We start from the raw sequence: 16,877 nt of genomic DNA, 5'->3' as shown, positions 1-16,877 counted from the left end.
TCTCCCTCCCAAAAGAATGAGAAACCGTTTCTATAATCTATTACATCTCAAAAACATTCACAAATCAACAAATAAAAAAGGCTTTGATTTCTCCACAGATTTCAGTTATAATCATTTTTATTATAATTTTAAAATCGTTTAAAATTATAATAAAAATTTATGTAAAAATACTATTTAACTTGTAAGTGTAAATTTTATAGAAAACATTTAATTCCACTATTTGGAGGGTTGTCGTATGTTGGAATTCCATGATCTCAACGTTTGCTTATCATGAAGAAGCTGAAGGCGGTCCTCAGACATTTGAAAGAATGCTGAAAGAAGAATGAAACCCAATATGTGACATTTGTTGGTCTGCTCTTAGCATGTTTGCATGCAGGATTTGTGGAGCTTGGACTCCATCACTTTGAGTCAATGCCTACATTTGGAGTTGAACCTGGGACAGAACATTATGCTTGTACGTTATCTCTGTTGGGCCATGTTGGTAAATTATACGAAGCAAAGGCATTCATTTTTGAGACAATGCTGTGGAGGACCTTACTTGGTGCAAATCGGATTGCTGGTAATGTCGAATTAAGGAAATATGCAGCAAAAAGGGCAATTTCAATTGATCCAATGGACAGTGGTTCATATAGGTACATATAAAGCGTACTGGATATGCGCCCCATATTGGCCAACTCCTGATATAGATTTCAAATAACGTGTAGCTCATTCTAGATACTGAGCTTAAAGGGATGCTTTCAGTTATAAGCTGGTGCATTCTCAATCTTTCACATTGTGCTATCATGACTATTTTGCTTTCATCGCTCTGCAGCCAAAACTGTCTGGATGGATGCTGCTAGAGTAGTTTGACTGCAAAGGTGCTGCTGCGATTACCAACTACGATTACCGAATACTCGAGACAGGATTTGAGTAGTTAATAATGGATAGGTTGGAAGAACTTACTTGCTAAGAGGATCCTACCTTAAGTATAAATTTTGTGCGTATCCCTTCTAAGGTGCTAGTAGCTGATCATGGTTGGATTGCTAAGCTGAGGGATGCATTAAAGAAATCCATTTAGGCCATTATTAAGTCTACTTGGACGCATCACCCGCTTGACAATGGAAACTGGTCGTAGATACAATTTGATTGTCGAAATCAAAGTTTGAATATCTGATCGTGAATATCTTTCTTAATTTATCAAATTAAAAATCCTTTTATAATTCAAGATACATACCAAATATATAATTAACATATTTCATTAATCATCATCTTCATTATCATCCTCATTATTATTATTATTATTATTATTGTTATTATTATTATTATTATTGTTATTTCTTCTAATTACATAATAATTGGAGCCAAATGGAGAGATCATGTCCCATCACCTATTCTTTGCTCCAATTCCAAAGAGTTTTGATATCTTATCAAGGTTAAGTGTTCGAAAATCCAATCTAGATACAGACCTCCGGTATTGAGGATTATCAAGGCGGTATTTGATGATATCTGCTGTAGAAGCCTGTAAAAGAGTTAAATTCTGAATGTTTTGAGTAGCATTAGGATGAGTGTCACGGACTAAGCTTTTTCTCAACAAATACTAGCCCGTGTGGCACTTGAATGGACGCTTTCACCCAAATCAACCTTTAATAGATCGAGATCTGAACAAATAATCATAAATCATAGTTAGTCTCAAGCATTCACAATAAGGCACAATATATCGAGGTCAATCTCAAGCATACACACACAACAAGGCACATTCACATTGAGAAAGAAAGAAACACATCGAGGCAACAATCGGGCATTCAATCGGGGTGAATTTTATTATAAACGGGAATCATACATCGGGACCTCCCACCATCACCATGGCCAGGGGGGCAACCCTTGGTGGGTGGCCTAAGCTCACATAGCACCCGGTGAGACAGCCCAACACTACGCTGCCGGCTCACCCCCCTAAAGAGCCTGAGAACTTTTAGAGCTATGCTACCAGTAACCGTTACAATGTTTGAAACGGGGACACTTTTCCTAGCACAAGGGATCTACCCGACCATGGCCCTATACAAGGGTGGCTCATGACATCCTCCCCCACTTATTCTATCGACGTCCTCGTCGACTTGCTGACTTGAAATTCTTCAATCTTCCTTTGAAATCTCTGGAGGTCGTGTTCTCTCTCCCAGCTGGTTTCTTCTAGTCCTAAGCCCTCCCATTTCACTAAGTACTCCCGAACTAGTCTTCGAGATATCTTGGTTTCCCTGTCGGCTAAGATCTCTTCGACTCGACGCTCTGAGGGTGGCTTCATGGTGATGGCTGCTCTGGTTGGCTCCATTCGGTTAATATCTGTAGGATCTGCATGGAAAGGCTTCAGGTTGCTTACATGAAATACTAGGTGCACCTTCATCCACTTTGGTGGGTCGATTTTGTAAGAAGCGTTCCCTACCTTGGAAATGACTCTTACTGGACCTTCATATTTGCGCACCAGTCTACGATCTCTCTTTCTTAAGAACCTGGTTTGTTCTGGAACTAGTCGGACCAAAACCAAATCACCAACTTGGAATTGCTGAGCTCTGCGATTCTTGTCTGCCCATTTTTTCATCCGCTTTGATGCCTTCTCCAGGTAAGCTTGTGCAATCTCTGTGTTTTGTTTCCACTCCTTGCTTAAGTTGAAAGCTCTCGAATTTTTTCCTTCATATTGTTCCAAGGAAGTATGGGGTAGCCTTGGTAGTTGTCCGGTGACCACCTCAAATGGGCTCTCGTTAGTGGAAAAGCTCTTGTTTGAATTAAAGCAAAGTTGAGCAACGTCCAACAATGAAGGCCAGTCTTTTTGGTTGGCTTGGACAAAGTGCCTCAAATATTCCTCCAACAATCCATTGAAACGTTTCGTTTGGCCATCGGTTTGAGGATGGTAGCTCGAAGAGATGTTGAGTTGGGACCCTAAAATCTTGAAAAGTTCCCTCCAAAATGACCTTGTGAATCTCGGATCTCTATCACTGACGATGTTTTGAGGGATGCCCCAATATTTGACCACATGTTTGAACAATAGTCGAGCTGTGTCTTCTGCTGTACAATACTTGTGAGCGGGGATGAATGTGGCATACTTAGAGAACCGATCAATTACCACCAAGATAGTTCCAAGATCCCCAACCTTGGGTAGACTCGAAATGAAATCGAAGGAGATGCTTTCCCACGGTTTGATGGGTACCGGTAATGGTTCCAGCATGCCCGCAGGTTTCTTCTTTTCGACTTTGTCTTGTTGGCAAACGAGGCAAGTCTTCGTGTAGTCCATCACATCTTGTCACATGTGGGGCCAATAGTATCCTTGTTTCAGTAACGCTAAAATACGTTGCCAGCCTGGGTGTCCCACCCATGAGGTGTCATGGCATTCCTTCATCAGCATCTGTCTCAGCCCTCCTGCTCTCGGCACAAACACTCGAGGCCCTTTGGTCCACAAGACACCATTTTCTTGCCAGAAGTATTTGGACTTCCTTTCTTCTACTAGCTTCAAGATGGCACAGGCTTGCGGGTCCTTTCTTAGATGATCTCTAATCAACTTATGATTGTTCGTAGTGGCTCTACTAGTTGCCATTGGGGCCATTCTTCTGAGGGCCGCCAACTCTGGTCACCTGTTCAATGCATCCGCCACTTGATTGGTCTTTTCAGCGGTATGCTCAAGGTGGAAGTCGAACTCCGTTAAAAATTCCTGCCACCTAGCTTGTTTTGCCGTAAGCCTTGGTTGGGTGAGAAAGTAGCTAACGACTGCATTGTCCGTCTTCACGACAAAGTGTGAACCCAACAAGTAATGTCGCCAAGCCCTCAAGCAATGAACCACCGCCAGGAGCTCTTTTTCCTGGGCCGTATATTTCCTCTCCGCTTCCCTTAGTTCCTACTTTCAAATGCTATCGGGTGATGTTGTTGTAAAAGCAAACCTCCAATAGCAAAATCTGATGCATCCGTCTGAACTTCAAAAGGCTTTTCAATATCGGAGAGAGCTAAGATGGGATCTTTCATAATAGCATCTTTCAATCTCTCAAAAGCCTCTTGGCACTCGTTGGTCCAACATCATTTATGCTCCTTCTTCAATAACTCCGTGAGGGCCGTGGTCTTGTGAGAGTACCCTTCCACAAACCTTCTATAATAGTTGGCTAGTCCCAAAAATGAACGGAGTTCACTAACATTCTTTGGTGTTGTCCACTCCTTGATGGCCCTAACCTTTTTCATGTCCATTCAAATGTGGCCACGTTCGACAATGTGACCGAGGAAGTGGATTTGGGTCTGAGCAAACGCGTATTTCTCCCTTTTTACATATAACCGGTGGTCCTGCAGCCTTTTAAATACCCGACGTAAGTGTTCTTGATGTTCTTCCAAGGTGGAGCGTACACCACTATATCGTCTAAATAAATGACTACAAATTTGTCAAGGTAGTCATGGAACACCTGATTCATCAATGTACAAAATGTGGCAGGAGCATTGGTTAGTCTAAAGGGCATAACAAGAAATTCAAATGCGTCATACCGTGTTACACAAGTGGTCTTTGGCTCATCTCCCTCAACGATTCTGACCTGATTGTATCCAGATCTCAGGTCCAGTTTGGAGAAGTACTTGGCCCGACTCAATTGATCAAATAAGTCTGCTATAAGCGGGATAGGATATTTGTTTCTTACGGTGACTTTGTTCAGGGCCCTGTAGTCAACACATAAGCGTAAGCTCCCATCATGCTTCTTCTGTAATAGCACTGGCGCTCCGAAAGGAGCCTTTGATGGTCGGATGAACCCGGCTTGTAGAAGCTCATCTAATTGTTTTCTCAGCTCGGCCAACTCTGGCGGGGCCATGCGATAGGGAGCTCTAGTAGGGGGTTTTGCTCCTGGGAGAAGCTCAACTTCATGGTCCACTACTCGTCGAGGGGGTAGAACCTTGGGCAACATCTCTGGCATCACCTCTCCGAATTCTTCCAACACTTTCTTTACGCCATCGGGTATTGATTCTACTTTCGACCCTTCTTTGTAGATCGGCATGGCCACAAAAGAGGGTTCCCCTCTCTTTACCCCTTTCTTGAATTGCAAAGCCGAAATCATTTTCTTTCCACTCTTTGGCAAGATATTGGTTGGCACCACACATGGGTATTCTCCTAAAAACAACAAGCAGCTAGCAGCAGGGATAGGGATCACCTGAGCCAACATTATGAAGTCCAATCCGAGAACGACATCAAAGTCATCCATAGGGGAGACTGTGAAGTCTATCTTCCCTTTCCATGGCCTCAATCGGGTTGTCACACTTTTGGAGCTTCCACTGATCGTAAAGGCTGGCAAATTAACCGCCTTCATTCGCCCACAGTCTTTACTAATCTGAAGACCACACCTCTTTGCTTCTTCTGGTGTGATGAAAGTGTCGGTTGCACCCGTATCCACCATGGCCTTGGTGGCTTTCCCATTGATCGTCAAGTTCACGTACATCAAGCCTCTGCTTTGCTCTTTCTTTATAGTGTTCAATTGGGCACGGAAGGCACTGAGGAACCTTATTGAGCCCATCCTGGCTGGCTCCTCTTCAGCTTCTTCAACGTTCTCTGGCGCTTTTGCGGACTCTTGGGATGAGATCTTTAAGGCATTAAGGGATCCTCGGTGCGGGCATTCAGCCACTCGATGCGGCTCATTGCAAAGAAAGCAAGCTAGCGGTTGCCTAGGCTTGAAAATCCCTGCGTTGTTTATCTTGGGCTGGGTGCTATCTCGACCAAAGGACCTCCTGTCTAATCCCCCACTGAAGGGTTGGTCCAACCTAGTCATCTTTCCCCCACTCCCAAAGTTAAAGCTACTGCCAGTTGATGGAGCAGTTTTTCGTTTTAAGGAGCCATCATTGTAATCATGAAGACGTTCCGCTGCAGCCATGATTGTGGCCACATCTTGCACTTTCTGCCTTTGTAGCTCTGTTCTCGCCCAAGGCTTGAGGCCCTCAAGAAAATAGAACATCTTGTCCTTTTCGAACATGTCCCGAATATCCAGCATCAGGGTAGAAAAGTTCCTTACGAACTCTTGTACCGTTTCGATTTGCACCAACTCTCGAAGTCTCCTTCGAGCCATATACTCCATATTCTCCGAAAAAACTGGTTTTTCAGTTCTCGCTTCAGATCCGTCCAAGTCTTAATCAGGCACTCGTCATCGACAAACTTGGAGCGCCACCACAGCTTGGCATCCCCTGCGAGGTATATCGACGCCATTGTCACCTTGTCTTACTCTGAGCTTGTGTGTACAGCTCGGAAGTATTGTTCCATGTCAAACAAGAAATTTTCAAGTTCCTTAGCATCCCTTGCCCCCTCATAGCATCGAGGCTCTGGCACCTTGGGCCTTTGTCCCCTGTCCATCGAGCTCGAACCCGATCTGGCCACAGCCATTTGTAGGATGCTCACCTGGGCCCTGAGCTCCTCAAACTCCTTTTGGAGAATATTCAAGGCATCTCTAGCCTCTTCGCTCACATTATGGAGAGTATTGGACAACTCCCGCTGGGTTGTCTTGATCTCCCTCACTCGATCTTTCGTCACCATATGAGTTTTCATTGCGGCCACCGCAGCCTCAAGTTCCTCAATTCTCTGTTGATGATCCGATCCACCACTTGTGGCCATCTCATCCATTTTTTTAGCACTTCTCAACTGTGCTTTGATACCACATGTCACGGACTAAGCTTTCTCTCAACAAGCACTAGCCCGTATGGCACTTGAATGGACGCTTCCACCCAAGTCAGCCTTCAATAGATCGAGATCTGAACAAATAACCATAAACCATAGTTAGTCTCAAGCATTCACAATAAGGCACAATATATCGAGGTCAATCTCAAGCATACACACACAACAAGGCACATTCACATCGAGAAAGAAAGAAACACATCAAGGCAACAATCGGGCATTCAATCGGGGTGAATTTTATTATAAACGAGAATCATACATCGGGACCTCTCACCATCACCAAGGCCAGGGGGCAGCCCTTGGTGGGTGGCCTAAGCTCGTATAGCACCCGGTGAGACAGCCCAACACTACGCTGCCGGCTCACCCCCCCTAAAGAACCTTAGAACTTTTAGAGCTATGCTACCAGTAACCGTTACAATGTTTGAAATGAGGACACTTTTCCTAACATAAGGGATCTACCCGGCCATGGCCCTATACATGAGTGGCTCATGGCAACCTAAGTCCCAGTCATGACCCTATACAAGGGTGGCTCATGACAATGAGCCTGATCAGTAGAAAGCAATGCACGTAGGTTCTCTTCATGCTTGATTGGCTTCACACTAGAAGAAGTGCTGCTTGCACTATTACAACTTTCACGTCCTTTCTGCTTCTCCTGGTAAGATACAAGAAAGACATTCACACCGATAGGGTAAACTTTCGATTGTAAATTACATCACCACGTGGCAAACATTTTCTCTTTTATCAAAGAGATTTCAAACTAAGACTTTGCTTAGTAGGAATGATGAAGAGAGGCGGGGATGGAAAATCTAATAGTTAAAATTCATAATAACTTTTTTATTTTGTAGCTTAACCATTAGATTAATAAAATTTTCATCCTCACCCTTTTCTAGGCAAAGGCTAAATAATAATCTCAGTCAGATTTAGTTTGCTCAGACCTCGAAGAAAAAGCAAAACAAAAGAGAAAGTTTAGTTTAATTCAAGTTGTCAATCTTAATTCCTCCTCTTATCCTAGAAGGAATTTCAGAAGTTTCTCTTTGAAGGCAGCTTCTGCTTACTAAGTTAAATCCAGTGACATTGCTCATAGTTTCTGAAATGCATTGTGTATTGGTAGCTAATTCAGTAATCGATATGAGGTTTCACCTTGCTTTCTGGTCATAAATATATATATATATATATATATATATATATATATATATATGTGAGGCAGTGAAGGGTAAATGTGACCCTCAAATCAGTTGTTCATTCAGTCTTGAATTTCATTTAAGTCTGCCTTAAAAAATACATAGTATCTGGTTTTTTAAGAATTGCCACAAAAACTCTTGACAAGCTGGTTTGTTTGACGATTTAAAAATACCATGTCGACAGAAATCTTTGATGGAAACTTAAAAACAGTTGGATGTTTGTCATATATTAATTCAACATTAAAGAAAATTTTCCATTGGCAAATGCATTAGTATCGAATAATTGTTGCGTTAGATTCAAATTAAAATGCGATTTTAAGAAGTATAGAGAAATTAAGGAGCAATTTTTATCTCCATGGAAGTATCAGCATCATCTTTCTTTTTTTTCTGTCATTAGGTCCTTTTTTCATGATCATGATCATGTACCTTTTTAGAAGATTGCTTTGTTTTATATGGTTCTTCCTCCTCTTCGCATATTACCGGTAGACCTGACAGGTCACATGCCAATGGACTTGAAGAAAAGAACTGCAAACAAATAGGAGAATAGGAAGGAGCAGATGAGGATTTCATGGCGCAAGAATTTTGTTATATATTTACTCTATCCTAGCTTCGCAATTTCATAAATTTAGCTGAATTAGCATGCATCAAGCTGTCCATTTAGCAAAACATTTTAAATGTGTAAACTCTTGAAGGCCTTTTTAGTACCAGAGAATTGTTGAGACAAGAAAGACTTATGAGACATTCATACCAGATTAAAAATAATTAAGTAGAAAGTGCTGCTGTATTAACTTACTTCACTTTGAAGAGCAGAAGCTGCAGTGCCACGATATGATGGGTCTAGAGCAAGAAGCATTGTCAAAAGACCAACTGAAGAATCAGGGAAGTCTCCAAATACTTCTTGATATCCAGGCTTGTAATGCTGTGGAGGCCGGAAGCTTGATGGTAGCTTCATCTTTTTCCAAAAGTCCTCTGAGGGTGTGCCACAAAGTTTAAGAATTCGATGAAGCTGCTCAACCTGAATGCACAAGAAGTTTAATAGACTGAATAACCTGTCAGCAATAAGATCATCACATTTTTACCCTAATCGAAAAAGACATGTAAAGATTAAAATGCATGACAGTTAATGTATACATTTAGTAGCTGTTGCATCCACTGGCCCTCTCTTAGAGCCATCTTTTATTTCACTTTATAATGATAATAAGTAGAACTATGAGCAGTTTTTGTTTTCCATTTGAGATGATGCATTTCTGCAAAGTAATGATTTAACTATATAAGAACAAAATTTGCTTTTTTTCATGGCTGTCCATATGCATCCATAACAATAAATTATTCCTTCATTGGTGTTTAAACTATTGTTTTAAAGCGTAAATGAAGTGAATGAAGGTTTACCTCCGTCCTCCCAGGCAAAATTGGCCGTCCAACAAACATTTCAGCTAACAGGCATCCCGCACTCCAGAGATCAATCCCAACACCATAATCTGTAGAACCTAATAAAAGCTCTGGAGCTCTGTACCAAAGTGTTACAACCCGGCTCGTTAGGGGGCGTTCTGGTTTAGGACTAAAAGAATTGGCAAGGCCAAAATTTGCAATTTTCAGCACCCCATTCCTGTCTATCAATAGGTTGGAACCTTTAATGTCTCGGTGCAATATTCCTCTTTCATGACAGTGCTGGAGACCTGAAAGCAGCTGTTGCATGTAACACTTGATCTGCATGGAGAACACAAATATTACAATAATAACAAAATTCACCCGCTCAATTTGACAATTATATGTACTGTCAAAAGATACTACTAATTTCCTAACAACAAAGCAATGTAAGCAATTAATTAAATCTAATTGATGTATGCTTATAGATCATTTTTGGCTTATATTACTCCCCATTTTTTCTTTGATCTTTTGTCGCAATATTTTATGATTGGTTCAGTTTTAGCCATTCCAAACATTCATGAAAATTAAAATTTTGTCAGTTCTCAGTTCATCAGATGAAATTTGGAGCTTCAAAAACCATTTAGAGAGATTCCAACCTGGGGTTCAGTGAGCCTCTCGCCTGGACGGGTGATAACTTTGGTCAAGTCTGACAGCACGAAATCGAAAACCAGATAAAGGCTGTAATGCTTCCTTGAAGTGGCTAGTCCTTCAAGGCTGATAATATTTGGATGATTTAGCTTCTGCAGTATCATAATCTCTCTTGCCACAAATTTAACACATTCAGGCTCTGAAGTGTTAAAACGGACCTTCTTCAAAGCAACAATCTTTCCCGTGTCCCTGTCTCGAGCTTTGTACACCTTGCTATAGGTCCCTTGCCTCACCTGAAAAATGATTGAATAGGTGTCCATTTTTGCAGCCAATAATCTAACAAGAAGACAGAATATGTCATAGAAAACATTAGTACTTACCTTGGCGAGCTTATCATAGGAATCAGCACTCTTTGGAACCAAACCAGCCAAAACCTCTGTAGGAATATTATCAACAAGCCATTTAGGCCACCCATCATCAAGCTCATCACCTTCAATCTTCTTTGACATGGTACTAACGATTGATTAGAAAAATTGGAATGTGATATGATGAGGGCAATACTTGCTTTTTGGCTTGATCAACAAGGAACGTGAAAAGAAAAGAGAAATGGCTTATTTATTTTGGATTATGGTAAAAATAGAAGAAAATGAGTGCCCTTGTTTTTGGAGATAAGTTCAATTTTCTACTCCATTTTCAATGCCATTGGACTGTGTTAACAGGGAGTGTGATATCGTTTTTTTCAAAAATTTGTTGCTAAATGAGACAACCTGCAGGTAGAAGAAATAGCCAACTATTTACAGACAAAATTTGACATTCTCTTTTATAAATAAATGAATTATGAAATTCCCATCCACGTGATTCTCCAACGTAAGAGGGTCGTAAGCTAATAGCAGATATCATGAAGATTATGGATACGGAAAGAGTTTTAAATTATGATTGTGATCGTGCTTTTTTCCTTTTGTTGTGATTATTGCGATTATGGATGTGATAAATAAAATTTTATTTGAATGGACGATAAAATTAATTAAGGTAATATTAAAAATAATAATAAAAATTATTATAATTACGATTAAAAAAAATTATTGTAATTATAATTAAAAAAAAATTTTAATGAAAATTTTATATTAAATGAATCTCATTAAAATTAATATTTAAATTTAATTGATGGTACAGTAAGTTTAATTGCACTATACAATAATTGTTGTGTCCATCGAAATTTTTTTTTTTAATTTTTACACAACTCACTATATAACGAAATAAATTATAATAATAAAAACTCTTATTATATAATATTTAAAATATTTTAAAATATTTTAATTTCTATACTTATATGAAAAATAAGTTATTAATATTTTTTATATTATATCTTATTAGTCAAATTAATCCATATTTAAAAGTTGTTGAAAATATATTCATGAATATCGTAAAATTTATTATTATAATTGTACAAGAGTGACAAAATAATATTATATATAAAAAAATCAAACATTTTCCTGTCTTTTTCAATTATATAAAGTTAAACTCATAAATTAATTTAATTGAAAATATAATGGATGAAAACTAAATATTTATAATTTACAAATTAAATTTAACAATCAAACTTTAATTAAACTCAAAAAACAATTACCAATAATATTAAGTACTAAAACTTTAATAATTTAAATTTAATTATTTTTAGACCATACTAATACAAACAAAATACTCAACTTAAAAAAAATCTCATAAAAATAAATTCATTTTTTATCATTTCATTCCCTCTCAATTTTTATCTAAATTATAAAAAAAAAATTCTCAAATTCTTAATTCTCACTATTTAATTACTTTTCCCTCCCAAATTTTCATATATATATAAAACAATTTTAATTTAAAGTCACGTGAGAACGTGACTGCTCCCTAAAATTCCCCTCGATTCTTCTCCTCTGTTTCTTCTACTACACTCTGCCACGTCCCCTGCCTCAGTTCATCGTTCTAATTTTGTTCCCCACACAAGCAAAGCCTTTCTTTGCAGACCCACCCACAATCCAACCCATCCGGCCAACCTTATGCAGCACCCAGACCCTTGTGGCCTCTGCTTCAATTAATTTTCTTTACTTTCATGTCTGGTCTCATCTCTCAAGGTTGAAAAGATCAAGAACCCACACCTGCTGCATTGCCATTCCTAAAACAAACTGATCAGTCCCATTTTACTTCCTATCTTTTATGGATTATTGATGAACCTCAAATTCGACATTTCATTCTTAATTATCCTATCTCGGCAATGGCATTCCCTTGTAGCTGCAATTCAGCTTCACTTCAATCCAATGTAACTCATCTTGGCATTCACTGTCAATTCTTTGCATTATCATTTCTGCCTTTGTTTGATCTGACTACAGTTGTGTATTTAAGCTGACATTCTTCATTAATTTGTTTTACAGAACTTGTCCTGCTTCAAACAGTAAACTTCAGTTCCTGTTTAAAGCAAAACAAAGGATATGAGTTACAACTTACAACTATTTGAGCCTCTAACACTAATTGATAAGATTGGGCATGAACCAAACTGGTGGAGGCCAAATTAATAGTTTTGGATCACTAGTGTAACCTGGCAAATGTTTAATGCTCCCATCGGTCAAACTGAAAAAGTCTATTTCAAAACCACCAATAATGTCCTCAAAATGAAACCACAAGTTGTCGTCTGTAAAACATGCAGTTACCAGCATATCCAGGGATGTTGTGGCAGGGCATTGATAAGGATGAGTTCCACCCCAAAAACAGCATATCTTCAGCAAATAGCTTTCACGTGATACCATTCTCGACTGCTTGTATCATGCTTGTGAATCTTGAAGCCAAGAGTTTAGCACATTACTATTCCTTTAGAAGCGTCACTGTCTTCCAGAGATGTCAACCATAATCAGCTTCCAAAGATGTCACAAGGCGTTCAACCATAATCAGCCCAGCAGAAGACTCAACTAGATACAGCGTGCATGTTACAGAACAACCGGGTGGTGGTCAGGTGACACTAATTCCGTCATCTTTGGGAAGGGGTGGTGGGTGTCACAAACCATAACTCTCCCCCAGCTGCCCAGAGCATACAATCGTCCTTTATGAAATAAGATATCAGAACAGAGTCCAACCTGTTCCCAAGTCTACAATATGCCAAGCTTCCAAACTCACCATATATGGCCACAGCCACAAAATCCTCAGATAGAGGACTTGACGACAAGAAAAACTTCTCATTAAAGTTAGTTCTAAGATGAGCGTCGCCTATGGTATAAAACCGATTACCATTTTCTACTCGGATGCCATATTCATTGCCAGGCTTTTTTGGATCTCGATGGAAGTTGCACTTGAGCACCTGTGAGTGGATTAATAGGACAAATTGAAGTGTTGTTCTCTACGTTGACTACCCAACCATAAACGGATCCTCGAAACAACATTCCTTTTCCTTGAGGAACAAGACAATTCAAGACAATAAACTTTCTTCTCGTGTGAATCGAAGAAACCAAAAGATGTTGCTGTCCTATTTTTGCTTGTGAGTGGTACTACTACCAACTGCCATGGCTGTAGATCACATTTCTGGTGAGGCATCTCTGGCAAGGCCGAGCGCCATGATGCACAAATGCACCTAAATCCAACTTCATCTTGTTAGAAGGAAAGTTTCTTTTCAACGGTCCTCACCACATACGAGACCACTGGCCCATTATTTCTTATAGTATCTGTATTTATGAAATAAACTTAACTATAATCAAACAAGTCTGATACTGAATAACAAACTAGTAAGATCGTTAATCACAGATACAAAAATCATACAGGTCATTACAGATATATATATTTAGATCGAATTAAACCAAAAAAGATTAATACTGCCTCAAATATTGTACTCGACTGGTCGGCAGAACACCGAAAAACGGTTTAAGCAACCAAGAGAGGACGAAAGATGAATGATCCTTAAAAGTTACTGTTGACTAAAGGATTGAATAGTGTATTAGATGGTAAAAAATCAAAAGTTACATTTTAAATAACATGAAAAATATACAAACCATTTTTTGTAACTTGATACTGATTTTGGGTTTCAGATCGGGATGCATCCTTTCATTTTCTGATCAAATCTAATACTTAAAATATTGGTCGTACGGGAATCATTAGGCGATCAAAATTTAAGTTGCTGTCACTTTTTTTTGTTTTTGTTTTTATATTTAATAAATATTTTTATTTTTAATTTAAATAAATTTATAAAAAAATCCAATTAGGAAAATATTTTTTTTAATTTTTAAAATCAAGAATGAATTGAAATAGATTCAATTTTTTATGAGAAACAAAGGGATGAAAGTTTGTTTAAAATGATTTTGCCTTAAACGATTTTGCTTAGTTCATTTCAGAATATATATAAAAATATATATTTTATCATTAATTTAATTATATAAATATTTTAAACTCACTACAAGAAAATAAAATATTAATGACAGTTTTATAATAGTATTTCACTTACAAACGCTGTTAGTTTTCGTGTTTTTATAAAACTTAAGATATTTATTATCAAAATATCACTAAATATTTAAATAGCGATGTTGTTACTTATAAACGCCACCCAAGACTTAATATTAGTTGCGTTTATCGACTAAGACGACTTGGATAATCTTGTCTTAAAATTTTGAATGAATACTAAAGGAGTTTTTGGTAGAAAACAACTTGAATAATCTTGTTAAAAAAATTGATAGAAAACTATTGAGGATATTTTTGGTAGATAACGCATTCAATAATCTCCTCATAAAAAATGTATGTGATTATTAAAGGTATTTTCAACAAGAAACGCCTTTACTAATTCCACAAAAAAATTTCATAAACTTATTAAAAGCTTTTTTGGTCAAAAACGCATTTAATAAATATCATATAAAAATTTTTTTAATCATACGAATGTTAACCATAAGGTAGTAGGTTCGATTCCTCCCTTTAGCTTTTTTCAAGTTTTTGGAGAGATTATTTGTAATTGATTATTCTAAGCATTTCCTGGATAAAAATGCCTTCACCAATTTCTCCCAAAAATTTTGAAGAGAATATTGAATGTGTTTTTGGCAAAAAAAAAAAAACACTTTTAGTAATGCATAGAAAAAATATGGAATCGATTCTTGAAGGCATTTTTTGTCAAACTCGCCTTTAATAATCCAATCAATAAATTTTTAGTATGGATTATTAAAGGCAATTTTTGTCAAAAACGCCTTCAATAATCCATACAAAAAGTTGGAATGAATTTTTGAAGGCGTTTTTGGCTCAAAATGCCTTTAATATTCCACATGATAAATTTGAATAGTTGGATTATTGAAGGTAGTTTTTTTAAAAAACGGCTTCAATAACATTTTTTTAGAGATTATTCAAGGCGTTTGCAGTAGAAAAACGCCCTTAATAATCTATACCAAAATATGAAACGGATTATTGAAGTTGTTTTTGACCGAAAAATACCTTCAATAATCCATTTAATTAATTTTTAGTTGATATTATTGAAGGTAATTTTTTGTTTAAATGCCTTTAATAATCCATACAAAAAAGTTGAAATTGATTCTTGAAGGCGTTTTTTGCCCAAACGCCTTTAATATTTCACACAATATTTTTTTAGATGGGATTATTGAAGGTGCTTTTAACATTTTGTTATGGATGATTCAAGGTATTTTCCTGCTAAAAACGTCTTTATTAATCCTATCAAAAATATATTTTTGATATTGTGTATGTCAAGTCAGTTGTAGATTTATGCCTAAAAAATATTTGAAGTCAGTTGTATAGTTATGACCAAAAAATATTTTGTTTATATATGTGATACTACGAATTATATTTTAGAATTTAAATAATGAACATTGTTGTGTTTCAATAAATTGACCACACATCCGAACTTAAAACTGATAACATTGCCATATTAATATACCTTTTGTAAATAATTGTACTCAATAATATATTAAGGACATATAGTGTATTCATATTAAGTATACCAATAATATTAAACCAATACCCCAATCTACAAACTTAAATTTTCCATTTAACATGGCATGTTAAAAACATTACAACAATTTGTTCCTTATATATTTACATTCAACCAACAATGTCTAACCTCAAAGTTTATCTACATTGATAAATGATAATACATACTCACACTATTCTTTACGAACTTCATCCAGTTCTTTTATCGTGAAGCTTTCTTTACCCTTCACTAAAAAAAATATCAGAAGTAAATGTTAATAAACGAGAACATAATTTAGCTTTTTATTTTTTTTGAAGATATAACAAGTTTATGAAATTTATACTAACTTTGAATGGTGTGGTCATAAAATCATATAAAATTATCTCCCGCCTAAGATGAAGGAATTAATATCCATTTTCAGTATTATCAAGTTGACGAGGTACCTGAAAATTAAATTGAGTGGGTTTAGAAAATATTTATCTACATAAACTCAGCATAAAAGAATAAATTTTACATTTATCAGTAATGACACCTATTTCGATTTCTTTGTCTTCTTATCGAATGCAGATATTACCCTAAATTGAAAAAAAAATTATTTAATACATAAATAAAATTACTTATGAAGAAACAAAAGATATATAATATAATAAAGTGTAATACCTCTTTATAAAAGTTTGAATATCGAGGTTAGGCATCACCATTGGATTAACTGAATTAAGTAAGTATAGCATTAAAGATTTGATGTCCATCATAATAAGAACCCAATGATGATTGCAAAATAATAACAATAATATACTTAGATTACGCATCAGATTAGATTTGGGTAAGGTTGGAATAATTAAGGTTGGAATATAACTTACTACGCATTATACGGGAGAAAATAATAATCAATCGGTATTTTCATCAATTCAATCACATGATTAGCATGATAAGCGATTGTGCTACTCCGTTCACTAATAAAGTTGGGGTCAACGAATCAAAACTATTGGTCAACTGTCTCTCTTTAAGCTCTCTATATAGGAAGCTACATGATAACAATCAACAATGCTAGTTAGTATTACACCGTAATATAGACTAATACATATTGAATGTGCATATCTATATTTATAAGCTA

General features: G+C 36.9%; 1 pseudogene; it reads right to left on the bottom strand.

The window, feature by feature from the left end:
* Nucleotides 1-1,363: 1,363 nt before the first annotated feature.
* On the bottom strand, nucleotides 1,364-10,664 carry LOC111316392 (putative serine/threonine-protein kinase At1g54610; annotated as a pseudogene).
* Between the last annotated feature and the right edge of the window lie 6,213 nt (nucleotides 10,665-16,877).

This window comes from Durio zibethinus, chromosome 24 (genome assembly GCF_047325235.1).
Source record: "Durio zibethinus cultivar Kanyao isolate XHJ-2024 chromosome 24, ASM4732523v1, whole genome shotgun sequence".
Lineage (NCBI taxonomy): Eukaryota > Viridiplantae > Streptophyta > Magnoliopsida > Malvales > Malvaceae > Durio > Durio zibethinus.
Note: the sequence above shows the minus strand (reverse complement) of the source record. Positions and strands in the feature narration are given on the sequence as shown.